The sequence below is a fragment of the Suricata suricatta genome, chromosome 14, assembly GCF_006229205.1.
Source record: "Suricata suricatta isolate VVHF042 chromosome 14, meerkat_22Aug2017_6uvM2_HiC, whole genome shotgun sequence".
In the NCBI taxonomy this organism is placed as follows: domain Eukaryota; kingdom Metazoa; phylum Chordata; class Mammalia; order Carnivora; family Herpestidae; genus Suricata; species Suricata suricatta.
This window is the reverse complement of record NC_043713.1, coordinates 14918234-14930063: the sequence shown is the minus strand read 5'-3', so window position 1 is coordinate 14930063 and position 11830 is coordinate 14918234. Positions and strand designations below refer to the sequence as shown.

The following is an 11830-nucleotide window of genomic DNA, read 5'->3' as shown; positions in this document are numbered from 1 at the left end:
ATATATAAAAGAAAGTGTCTGTGTTCCTATACAAACTGCCTTCACCGGCACTCCTCACTTTTAATTTTTTAATTTATTTTTATTTGTTTTTAAAGAGTATTTAAATTCCAGTTAGTTAACATACACTAATATTAGTTTCAATTAATGTACAATATAGTGATTCAACACTTCATACAATACCCGGTGCTTATCCCAAATGTGGCCCGTCACCTTTTTAACCCATTCCTCCCGCCCCCACCTCCTCTCTGGTAACTATCAGTTTTTCTCTATAGTTAAGAGTCTGTTTCTTGGTTTGCCTCTCTCTCTCAGCCATAAAAATCTTGTCATTTGAAACAACATAGACGGAACTAGAGCGTATTATGCTAAGTGAATAAGTCAGTCGGAGAAAGACAAATACCATGTGATTTCACTTGTATGTGGAATTTAAGAAACTCACTCACCCTTGAGTACTCAGTGCCCACTTTACCTCTGCTGAGAGAATCATTACTCTCCTACCTGGACCGTTCTCAGCAGTGCGGGCTCTGCTTTAGATTCTAATCAGCTGGCCACGTGGCAGCAATATTCCTCCAATATCCCATCAATAAAATGGCAGCCACCTTGTGTTCAAAGACTACAGGTTAACTGGCTACACCCTCCTGTCCACTCCTGAGTGTCCAATACCCAGAAATTCTAGTTTGGCTGCATATGTTTTCTTTAAAAAGCTTCTGAGTTTGCTCCCCCTTCCTACTGCTAACAGAAGTATTTTCAACCCTCAGATTTCTGATCCCTTTATATTTAGGACTCAAATGCCAATATTTTTTCAGTCTCCCCTGATTTCTTCACCCATAGTGGGAATGTTGAAATAATACATTGTTTAAAAAAAAAAGAAATAATACATTATTTTCTTGATTTATACTTTTTTGTCTTTCCCTAAAGATAGATAGATGGTCAATGGAGGTAGAGCAGAACCCCAAACTACTAAGCTTTTACTTTATTTAAGGTCATCTCTGGAAAATAAGCCTATTTCAGTGTAGCCTTAAAAGGGACACTTGATTTTTATCTTTTAAGCCATTTGAGTGTCTCAGGTTTTACATTACACCATTTTGACTCATGCCTTAAACAGCAGTGTAAACCAAGTATATCCAATATTTAATGAATACGTTTCCGATGCTGAAAAGGCATCGATAGGCACTATAAGTATATATATATATATATATAATATATATATACATATAGTTGTAATTGTACATAAAATACAATTAAAACTAATTTTAAATGTCTCTTATTTAATTGTTGAAGGGGAAGGCAATGCCATGTGCTTTGGAAATGAAGTGCTAATCAAGTCAGTCTCTCATCCAGAAGGACATTTTCACAGTGCAAAATGGAAACCATCCAGTGGCTTCTCAGTGCTATTCGAATGGGGATTAAACTTCCTGACCTGGCCTACAAGGCCTGGGTGGGTAGACCCTTCCTACTCTCCCATTCATCGTCTGCTTCCCTTTGCTTTTTGCCTTTGATATCCCTTGACTTCCTTGTACTTCCAGAAAGGAGTCATGCAGCTTCTCACATATGACCTTGGCATGAGTCTCTCCTTTTGACCATCAGGGTCTGGCTCTACTTTTGTCTCCCACACCCTTGCCCAAGATCTTTCTTGTTTAGCTCCTACTGAACTCAAAAATGACTTTTACCTGGAAGACTTCCTATACCTTCAGACGAAGTGAAATCCTTGATCCTTAGAATATTAGAATATTCTCTTACGACACCTTGAAATTCCTCCATAGCATTTATCCAGGGTACAACTTCACATTCACGTGCGCCACATTTTGTTTAGTGTCTAACTCTGCCCTTACCCACCCAACCTCCTGCAACCCAGACTGTAAAGACAATGGGGCAATGCATTTTCATGCTTGCTTACCTCACACCCACTGCCCTGGCAGCGTGTGACAGATCACAGGTAAATATGACTAACTGTAGCTTTTTTTTTTTTGACTAACTGTAGCTTAATCATCACACCAGAATAGATAAAACTTAAGTATTGATTATACTATCTTAAAGTACTTGAAATAGTCTCCAACTTTTGCCTAACATAACACTAAAAGGGGAGCCTGAAGTAGACTAGCGAGAAAATATTTACATGTGTAAATAGGATCCCTAAAATATAAACACACAACGTACTCCTTTTTAGGGTATCATTTCTATTCCTTTCCCCCCAAATACTTCAATTCTTACCATCACGTTGAGCTCCTTTCCCTAGATCCACAAGCCTAATCTTAAAAAAAAAAATGTGTGAGACTTCTCCTTTGAAGTTGAATTTCCACCAACTTCAAGACAAACTGCCCTTTTGTCAGATCCCAGATTCATCACTATTTGGATATATGACCTTATAATTGCTTAATATGTTAAAGTATCAGTTTCCTCAGTCTATAAAAATGATACAACAATAAGACGTGTGCTATGAGTTTCCTGTGAGGCTCAAACGATATAATATTTGTGAAGTGCCCCGTATATAATAAACACATAATAGACGTATTGTTATTTGCTTCTTCTACAAAAGTTACATTTGCTATAGCTTTAAATGGCCCCCCATCAGTGCACACAGATTAAGCCTTGCTTGTGCTTGACAACACACACTCTTTGAGAAAAACCTCTCGTTAACTGGGTGACGGGAAACATTTCTTTGCTCTAGTGGTTACTTCTCAACCACCCAAAGCAAATGTTTCTCCGTTCTCCAACACTGAGAAGGAACATTTTCAACACCTTTTGTGTGAAAAGCGCAAAATTAAGTGAGCAGATTACTTTATTCTCTACCTACCATGACCAACAGGGTAGGGTGCCAACTGCATCCAACGGCTGATTCATGGGATAGTTTAGTTCACGTGAACTAAAGAGACCCTCCATTCTCATTAACTTTAACACATAATAATAGGAAACCAGCGGACCTTCGAGGACTTTGAGAAAAGTTAAAGAAAAATAGATACACTTATGTTAATCCAGTTATACCGCGTGTTCTAGATAAACCCAAGGAACAGCTGGATATACAAAAATCCTAGACCAGTGACATATTTTTTAATATCAAATAAACAAAATTCTGTTTAAAAGTGCACACACTGAATAATGTATAGAATTGTTGGATCCCTATCTTGTACACCAAGATGAATAGAATACTGTATGTTAACTATATTGGAATTAAAATGCAAAAACTTAGTAACATTTAAAAAATAAAATTAAATGAAGACAACAAAAAAAGTGCATGGACTCGAAATATATAACAGTGGGTTCTCACTGAGATGTATATAACCTGCATGGAGAAGTATTATTCCTTTTTTAGGGTCTTCTGGAAGCATGCAGCCAGAGGCATGCTGCTTATCTTTTCCAGTGAGATAAACCCTACAAAGCTGACTTTGACACTGTAGATAAAACTATCCAGTGTGGCCGACATGTTGATGTCTTTAAGCTGTGGTGGATGTGGAAATCAAAGGTAGGAAGTCATCATCCCTTTATTAGGTCCAGTTCATTTAGATGAAGAGTATAAATCATTCCCCATTTTTTAGAGTTCTATTTGGATGTCTTTTCTGAAATTTTAGCCTCATTATTTTCCTACACATCTCTCAAGAAAAGCATTATATTTCTAACTGTAGATGACAAGCTTGGCTTCTCAGGTATAAATTCTAACAGAGGTGGGAAAAAGTTTGGTGTGTTTCATCATTCCTATATGCTGTGCCAAACCATAGGAATAAAAATCTTCAGTTGTCCACAACTTAAAGAAAAACAACAACTTTTTTTTTCCCCTCTACCAACTGGAAATGTTAACAGTCAAGTAAACTTGAAGTCAGTATAGGTTCTCAGAGGTGAACCCTTATGTATTCCATGGATGTACAATCTACCTTGCAGTCAAGGTCAGCAGAGAGTTTCTCCCAAAGATTATAACAACAACATGACATGTTCTGTACCTTTCTCCTGCCCTTTATTTATAAGCTTTCACTTAAATAATTGGCATGCTTTTAGAAGCTGTTTCTATCACTCCAGTCCAAGTGCCCCCAAAGAAAGATGGACATGGGGTTCTGTGCAGGTGAAAGCATCAATATGAACTGCCATTATCCATAATATCTTACCAACCCTTTCTATTTAATTTGAAGGGTTTGTTTGTTTGTTTGTTTTTGGTCAGAAATATACTACCATAAAACCACTCTTCATGCAAGTCACCCAGCAATGACCTGATGTATAGTCAACACTCTGATTCAAGATTACTGGTAACTCAGGAGACAATCAGTCATTAGTTCGTCTTGGGAATTTCACTGATAATTTTTATTATTCAAAGATATACATTTTGTAAGTTCTTTTCCTGAAGATTTATTTTTTTATGTCTTTTATTTATTTTGAGAGACAGAGAGAAACAGTGTGAGCAGGTGAGGGTCAGAGAGAGAGGGAGACACAGAATCTGAAGCAGGCTCTGGGCGCTGAGGTAGCTGTCAGCACAGAGCCTGATGCGGGGCTTGAACCCACGAAACGTGAGATCATGACCTGAGCCAAAGCTGGCGCTTAACCGACTGAGTCTCCCAGGTGCCCCTCCTGAAGATTTTTAATTAGCCAATTTGGAAATGTTGTTAAACTTGCTTTAAAAAATATTCTAAGTTCAACTCTTTTTTTTTTTATTTTTGTACCAAAAGTTTTATTTATTTTTTATAGTTCAACTCTTTACAAACACAAAGCTCCAAATTTTGTGTAGATCTTTCAGGCATCGATAATCCAAATATCTCTCAATCTGATTCTGTATAGATTTTATGTAGATAAATATTTTCATGAACTTCCTGAACTCTATAAGAGGTTACCAGTTCTACCAAATCCCAGCTGCCAGTCACAGCATATTCCTTGGCTTAGTTTCAATGAGTATGTACACCCGAATATTTGTCATCAGGTTTATCCTGGAACTTGTAAATGCTCAGTATGTATCAAAACTTTTAAAAAAATAAATGGTTGGGGCACCTGGGAGGCTCAGTCGGTTGAGTGTCCGACTTTGGCTGAAGTCATGATCTCATGGTTTGTGGGTTCGAGCCCCACATAAGGCTCTGTGCTAACAGCTCAGAGCCTGGAGCCTGTCTTCAGATCCTGTCTCCCTCTCTCTCTGACCTTCCCTTGCTTATGCTGTCTCTCTCTCTCTAAAATAAATAAAAACATTAAAAACATTTAAGAAAAATAAATAAAATAAGTGATATATTTCAGGGATTATGCAAAAGATTATATAGGTCATCTATTCCTTTATACAATAAAGTGGCATTCAAACTTTTTAACACAATCCACAGTAAGAAATGCATTCCATGCTGTGACCCAATAACACACACACACACACACACACACACACACACACACACACATACTTAAAATAGACGTTTCAGAAAGAACACCTTCTAATATACAAAATCATCTAATGTTCTCTATTCTTCTTTATCTCATTGAAAGAAAAGCTGGTGTAACCCACCTAACTGGCTCTATTACCCACGAATGGCCTATGACCTACAGTTCAAAAGGTGCCAATAAACATGTTTGGCCTGGATTAAGCCAGGCCATCAGAGAATTGTGTACATGAACCATTTCCTTTGGTCTTCTTTGAAATAGACGTGACCAATGAAATTTTGATATTCATATTTATTACTTCATCCTTCCTGTAAACATAAGGTTTTTGAGTCAGAGGAAGACCAACTATTTGCTTAGAGAATATCTTAGTTTCCCACACTCTGTGTCCACCTCAGGGCAACATGGTAAGGTCATGTCACATCCCCCTACATGTGCAAAGGAGATTTATTTCCCAGGAGAGGGATCCTGCAATCAGGAAACTGGAATCTGATATGTGAGCTGGCAGATCCACTCTGAGAGAAAGGAAGCAGGGGAGAGAGAGAAAGGGAAGGAAAGGAAGGAGAGAACTTATGTCTACTCCTGAATGTTAAGGAATCTTCTTTTGGTCTTGGAAAGAAAGTGTCCACCTCGATCTTCCCCAGAAGGAAAGCATTTGACTCCTGGGGAGAAAAAAAGATTTTATTACCCTTTCAATGGGAGCAGATGATTACATAAAACTCAGTATACACTGGGATGGAAATGCTTTTCCCATAAGTAAACATGTTTCACACTGGAAATCACATTCAGAAAATATCCATGGCAGGATTGAAAGGGACCAGTTGCCTTGAAAGTTTTAAAAATTCTATTTTGTCCTCATTTGCTCTAATTACACAAGGAATACTGTGTTGATGGTAGAGATAGGGAGCCATTGTTAATGAAATTCACATTTTATATAAATGCAATTAATTACATAAATTCTGTGATAGGTTATAAAAATAAGAAGAAGATCAGATAATAATATGATTCTACAGACATTGACCATATGTGCAAAAGCAAATATGATGTGAGTGCTTCTTTGACATGGATTTTCTACATGGGTTGGACTGGTTTTGGATTCATAAAATGTGTTTTGGCAGGAGAATGCTATAGGGAGACTCATTGTCCAAAATCCAATCTGCTTCTTTCTTTTAAAAATTTTTTAATGTTTATTTTATCTTAGACAGAGACAGAGACAGAGTGCAAGTGGGGGAGGGACAGAGAGAGAGAGAGGGAGACAGAGGATCCGAAGTAGGCTCTGAGCTGATAACTCAGAACCTGAAGCCTGCTTTGAATTCTGTGTCTCCCTCTCTCTCTGCCGCTCTCCTGCTCTTGCTCTCTCTCTCTCTCTCTCAAAAATAATAAAGAAACATAAAAAATTTTTTAAGTAGGAACATTTTTCATTAATAATTTCTATTAACTTTTCTGCAAGCTTTTCTTTCCTTTTTAACAGTTTATAGCTCCCCCCTGAACCAACTGCCTTCAAAGAAGAATTTCTTGTATAATATCAGATGATAGAGTGGTTATCACAAGAAATTAGCCCATTGATATTTAATCATTCCTATTCTTAAGCATTTCTTTTTTTAAATTTTTTTAAATGTTTTATTTATTTTTGATACAGAGGGAGACAGAGCATGAGAGGGGGAGGGGCAGAGAGCGAAGGAGACACAGAACCAGAAGCAGGTTCCAGGCTCTGAGCTGTCAGCACAGAGCCTGACACGGGGCTCAAACCCACGAACGTGAGATCTGACCTTAGCCGAAGCCTGAGGCTTAACCGACTGAGCCACCCAGGCATCCCTTCTTAAGCATTTCAAGTACTAGCAATGCCTTTTCCAAATGAATTTTTGCTTAAAATTGTGAGAGTTTTGGGTTCTAACTACATATTCATACATTTTATACATATATATGTATATCTATAAAATATACATATTATGCATATATACATATCACACATAATATACATTATATTTCCTGTAGAGGAAAACATTGAAGGCATTGAAAAGGACAAGAAGAGGGGCACCTGGGTGGCTCAGTCGGTTAAGTGGCCGACTTCAGCTCAGACCATGATCTCATTGTTTATGGGTTCAAGCCCCAAGTCAGGCTCTGTGCTAACAGCTCGGAGCCTGGAGCCTGTTTCTGATTCTGTGTCTCCCTTTCTCTCTGATCCTCCCCCGCTCACACTCTGTGTCTCTCTCTCTCAAAAATAAAAAAACATTTAAAAAAAGAGATTACTTAAAAAAGAAAAAAAGGAAAGGACAAGGGGTGAAGGAAACAATTTCTGCGGGAAGTGAGTTTTGGTTTCAACACAAAGTATAGCCTTCGGGCCTCTTAGCATCCCCTCTCACAGGTTGTGTTGACCTTGTACTTGCATCGAGAGTCCCTGAGCTCCCACATAGCGTAGGGCCAGTGGAGCTCTGTGCTCACTGGACATTGCAAATGCCGCAGTGAATAGGATGGCAGACACAAAGTTCCCTGTATCTCCTTAGCTCACACGCATGATCCACTGTTTCCTTAAGGACTTGACTTAACTTTACTTACAAATACAAGTCTAAGGTAAAATGTGAAAGGATTTCAGGACAGCAATCGAGGGGAATGACATGAAGCATGAAACCTTTTTGGAATGTAGGGCCTGGGTGACTACACAGGGTGTGTGCTCATGAAGCCAGCTCTGATCACAAAGGCTTGCATATTGTGAACCTACCAAAGTACCACTTCATATGGCTGCAAAGCCTAGAATAACTGAGTGCGTACAGTCCACTCGAGCAGCAGGTATATGGACCGAAGCAAAGAGATCAGTTAGGAAACAATTTGAATAATGTGGGAGAGGATCACTGGGCCTGTAGAATGGCAGTGGCTATATTAAGGTTTATTAGATTCTAATTACATTTTGAAGATAAATGTAATGAAATGTACCAAAACATTAGAGGTGGGGTATGAGGAAAATGGGATGATCAAAGATATGAGAGCCTTAATGTTTTGGGCCTTAGTAACTAGTAGATCAAATTGACATATCATTGAGATTGGGAAGACTGCAGGAGAAACAAATTTGCATAGGAAGGTAAGGAGGTGACGTGTCATTTTGAGATGTTCATTAGTCATCTCAGTGGAGATTTGGATAAGCAGTTGAATACTTAAGTCTGAGATTCAGAGATAAGATCGCAGATGAAAACAAGTATGAGACTCACCCCCCTGTACAGTGCTTAGTGCCACCAGCAAAGCAGAAATAACCACAAAAAGCAGGTGGATGGAGGCGTAGACTGGACAAGGCTTCTGTGCCTCAGTTGCTCACCAGATAGGGATCTTATAAGAGTAAGTTAAACCAAGTGTATAAAGCACTAAACTACATGCCTACGTTAGAACAGAAGTTCAATGGCTGTTGATTTTTTTAAGTTTATTTATTTTGAAAGAGAGAGAGCATGAACAGGGGAGGGGCAGAGAGGGAAAAAGAGAGAGTCCCTCAGCAAGCTCCACCCTGTCAGCACAGAGCCAGATGAGGGCCTCCGTCTTACCAACGTGAGATCACGACCTGAGCCAAAGTTGGATGCTTAACGGACTGAGCCACCCAGGCGCCCCTGTTAGTTTTTAAATACATTCTGCCTGGAAGTATGCCAAGGGCTTTATTTGTAGTATTTCCCCCACTCCTCATTACATTATATTTTTTTTATTTGCTCTATATACTAGACTGATGAAAATTATGTATCAAAATATTTAGCGAATGCTTGTCAATCTAGGCAACTGAAGTGTTAGAAAGCTAAGTAACCGACCTTAAGTTCATGGACAATAGGGCATCAAAGTGGAATGAGATCTGGAAATAAAAAGGAAGTGATAATGGAGAACACCTATTAGTAATAAGATAATAGTCATATTATTTATTTTAATAAATACATTTAATTACTTTTAATCAATTTCAATGTAATGTGAAGGAATTTACATGACTAGAAACTTTAGTTTGATTTTTTTTTTTCACTACAGAGAACGTATGGCTTTCAGGCACAGATCAACAGACTCATGGAACTCGCAAAATATTTCTATAAGGTTTAAGGAAAAAGATAACTTTAAGCTCGTGTTTGATGCTGAGGTAAAGACACCTTTTTAAAATTTTTTGACAGTTTAATGGATTTATACTTTGCTTGTTGAGTATTCTCACCTGAATCTTACCTGAGATCATTTTAAAAGTATACTTACCAATTACCATATATTATTTTATGTAAATGCAAATCATGTAGGTTTTAAAAGGCTTTTTCATTTAAGTTCTACATCGTAAAAGCCAAGGATCCAAAAGACTTATTTGATGATTATATTCAATATTTATTTTTAAGACAATTAAAACTACTTGGTTATAATTGCTTTTCTGATTTCTTTGGCACAGAATAAGAGGAATTTCATTGTTTCTAGCTTTTTTTCTTGTATGCTACAATATGCAGTTGGATTTCTGGACAACAGATGATATAAGAGAAGATGGGCTTTAAATTATGATAATTTTGGTAGATCATTGTGAAGCCATTAAGGGGATATTAATGAAAAAACAGATTTTTTTGCCAGCATTGTGTCTGTTTTCTTCTCTAAGTCTTGGTCAACCAGGCCATGCAAGTAAGAGCAAGTGTTTAAAAACAAATGTGCTTGGTCTGTCTTCAAAATTGTCTTATTCTGACTAACCTATTATCTTAATTTTTTTTAGTCTCTTGCAGTCTTAAGTGGAAACTGGAAATAAATAACTCTGTTTTTAATACTACACATCTTATAGTAGTATGTTTCCTCTACAGAATGAGCTCAAATTTAAGTCAAGTACTCTTATATTTTTAATCTATGTGAAAGACATCCAACCACTAAAGCCAGAAAACTTGAATTCATCTGGAAGGGCTAGCAGAGATTAATTATATCTGTTAAAGATTTTAGAAATGAACACCCTCCTATCTGTCCCCACAGCCACTGCTTTAGAGAAGTCTTCTCCATTCTCTTCAGACTCACGATCACAGTCTAGTATTCTAAATATCTAATATTCTTCACTCTTCACTTGTTCTCTCCTCTAATCCATTGTTCACATTTCAACCTAAATGATCTTTTTCAAATATGAAACTGGAACGATCATTAGTTAGTTAAAATATTTTGAGGAATGGTCATGGAATTGATGGCCTCGCTGAAGATCCCTGAGAGAACTGATAGACCAGGTGAGGATGATCTACATGGATAGGAAAACCTTCTAGAATTGTGGCATGAGAAATTTTCAAGAAAGAGAGCAAGAGCTGAGCCAGACTGGGCATTCTGGGAAGACAGTGACGATTTCTGTTGCCCTGTGTCCAGTGCCCGACATGTATGAGGCCCTTAAAAACTATTTTTAAATATATTAACAATGAAATTCAATAAAATACCTCTGAAATAGTTAAGGAATTAAGTCAAATTTTAAGGATACTTGTAAAATTTTTATGTTTGGTTTAGCCTGAGTTCACCAATGTCTGCTTCTTAAACGTATCCCAGAAGGTTTTGAAAGAGATCAAGAACTCCAAAAGATAAATGTGTGTGTGTGTGTATGTGTGTGTGTATTTTTTAATTCTAATAATGCCTTTTAGGTAATGTGTCAGTGTCATTAGTTGATTGGTTAGGATAAGTAGTCATGTGGTCCCAAGCAATTGATTTAATGCTTGTATAGAGATGAGCTTAATCTCAGCATATCAGCCATTTTACAAATTAATCCAATCATCATTTATATGATTGAAAAATATTAACTAAGTTCTTAATATGCAACATGCTGAGTTTCCTACTCTGCTTAATCCATTCATCAGTTAATATATGTCTTGTGTTCTAATAGGAGTTAGAGATGTAAAATGAATTGGACAGAACCCCAGTCCTACATTGGCTAGAAAGCTTAGTAGGAGAAAAGACAAGAGTATAAATAATAACAATTCCTAACAGCAATAGAGGGGGTGGTTGGAGAAGTATTATAAAATTTGAAATACTTATCATATGGTCATCTGAGCAAGGATGTAAGATTTTAGTACAATGAACAATCATGCCTGAAAAAACAAATCTAAAGGAATATCATAACAAGGGGGGTTTTGCTCTTTATGATAATGATATTTGTTAAAATGAAGAGGATCACCATTATATGTCATTTTTCACATATATTTGTTGTAAGCTTTTAACCCATCTTAAGTAGACGTCACATAAACATGTTTTATTTTGAGTGACATTAACATCATGGCCACTTCTCTTGGGTAATGTGAGGTGTGAGGTACCTTAGGATACACTGAACACTAACTATGGTATCAGTGTTTAAAAGCTTCAACTTTTTAAAAAAATATTTATTTCTTTTGGGACAGAAAGAATGTGCAACAAATGTGGGAAGGGCAGAGAGAAAGGGAGAAAGAGAATCTTTAAAAAAATTTTTTTAATGTTTATTTATTTTTGAGAAAGAGATGGAGCATGAGTGGGGGTGGGGCAGAGAGAGAGGGAGATACAGAATCGAAATAGGCTCCAGGCTCTGAGC

At 37.2% G+C, this 11830-nt stretch overlaps 1 pseudogene; it reads left to right on the top strand.

The window, feature by feature from the left end:
• Nucleotides 1-10857, top strand: part of LOC115277373 — a 21585-nt pseudogene extending 10728 nt beyond the window's left edge.
• Nucleotides 10858-11830: the final 973 nt, after the last annotated feature.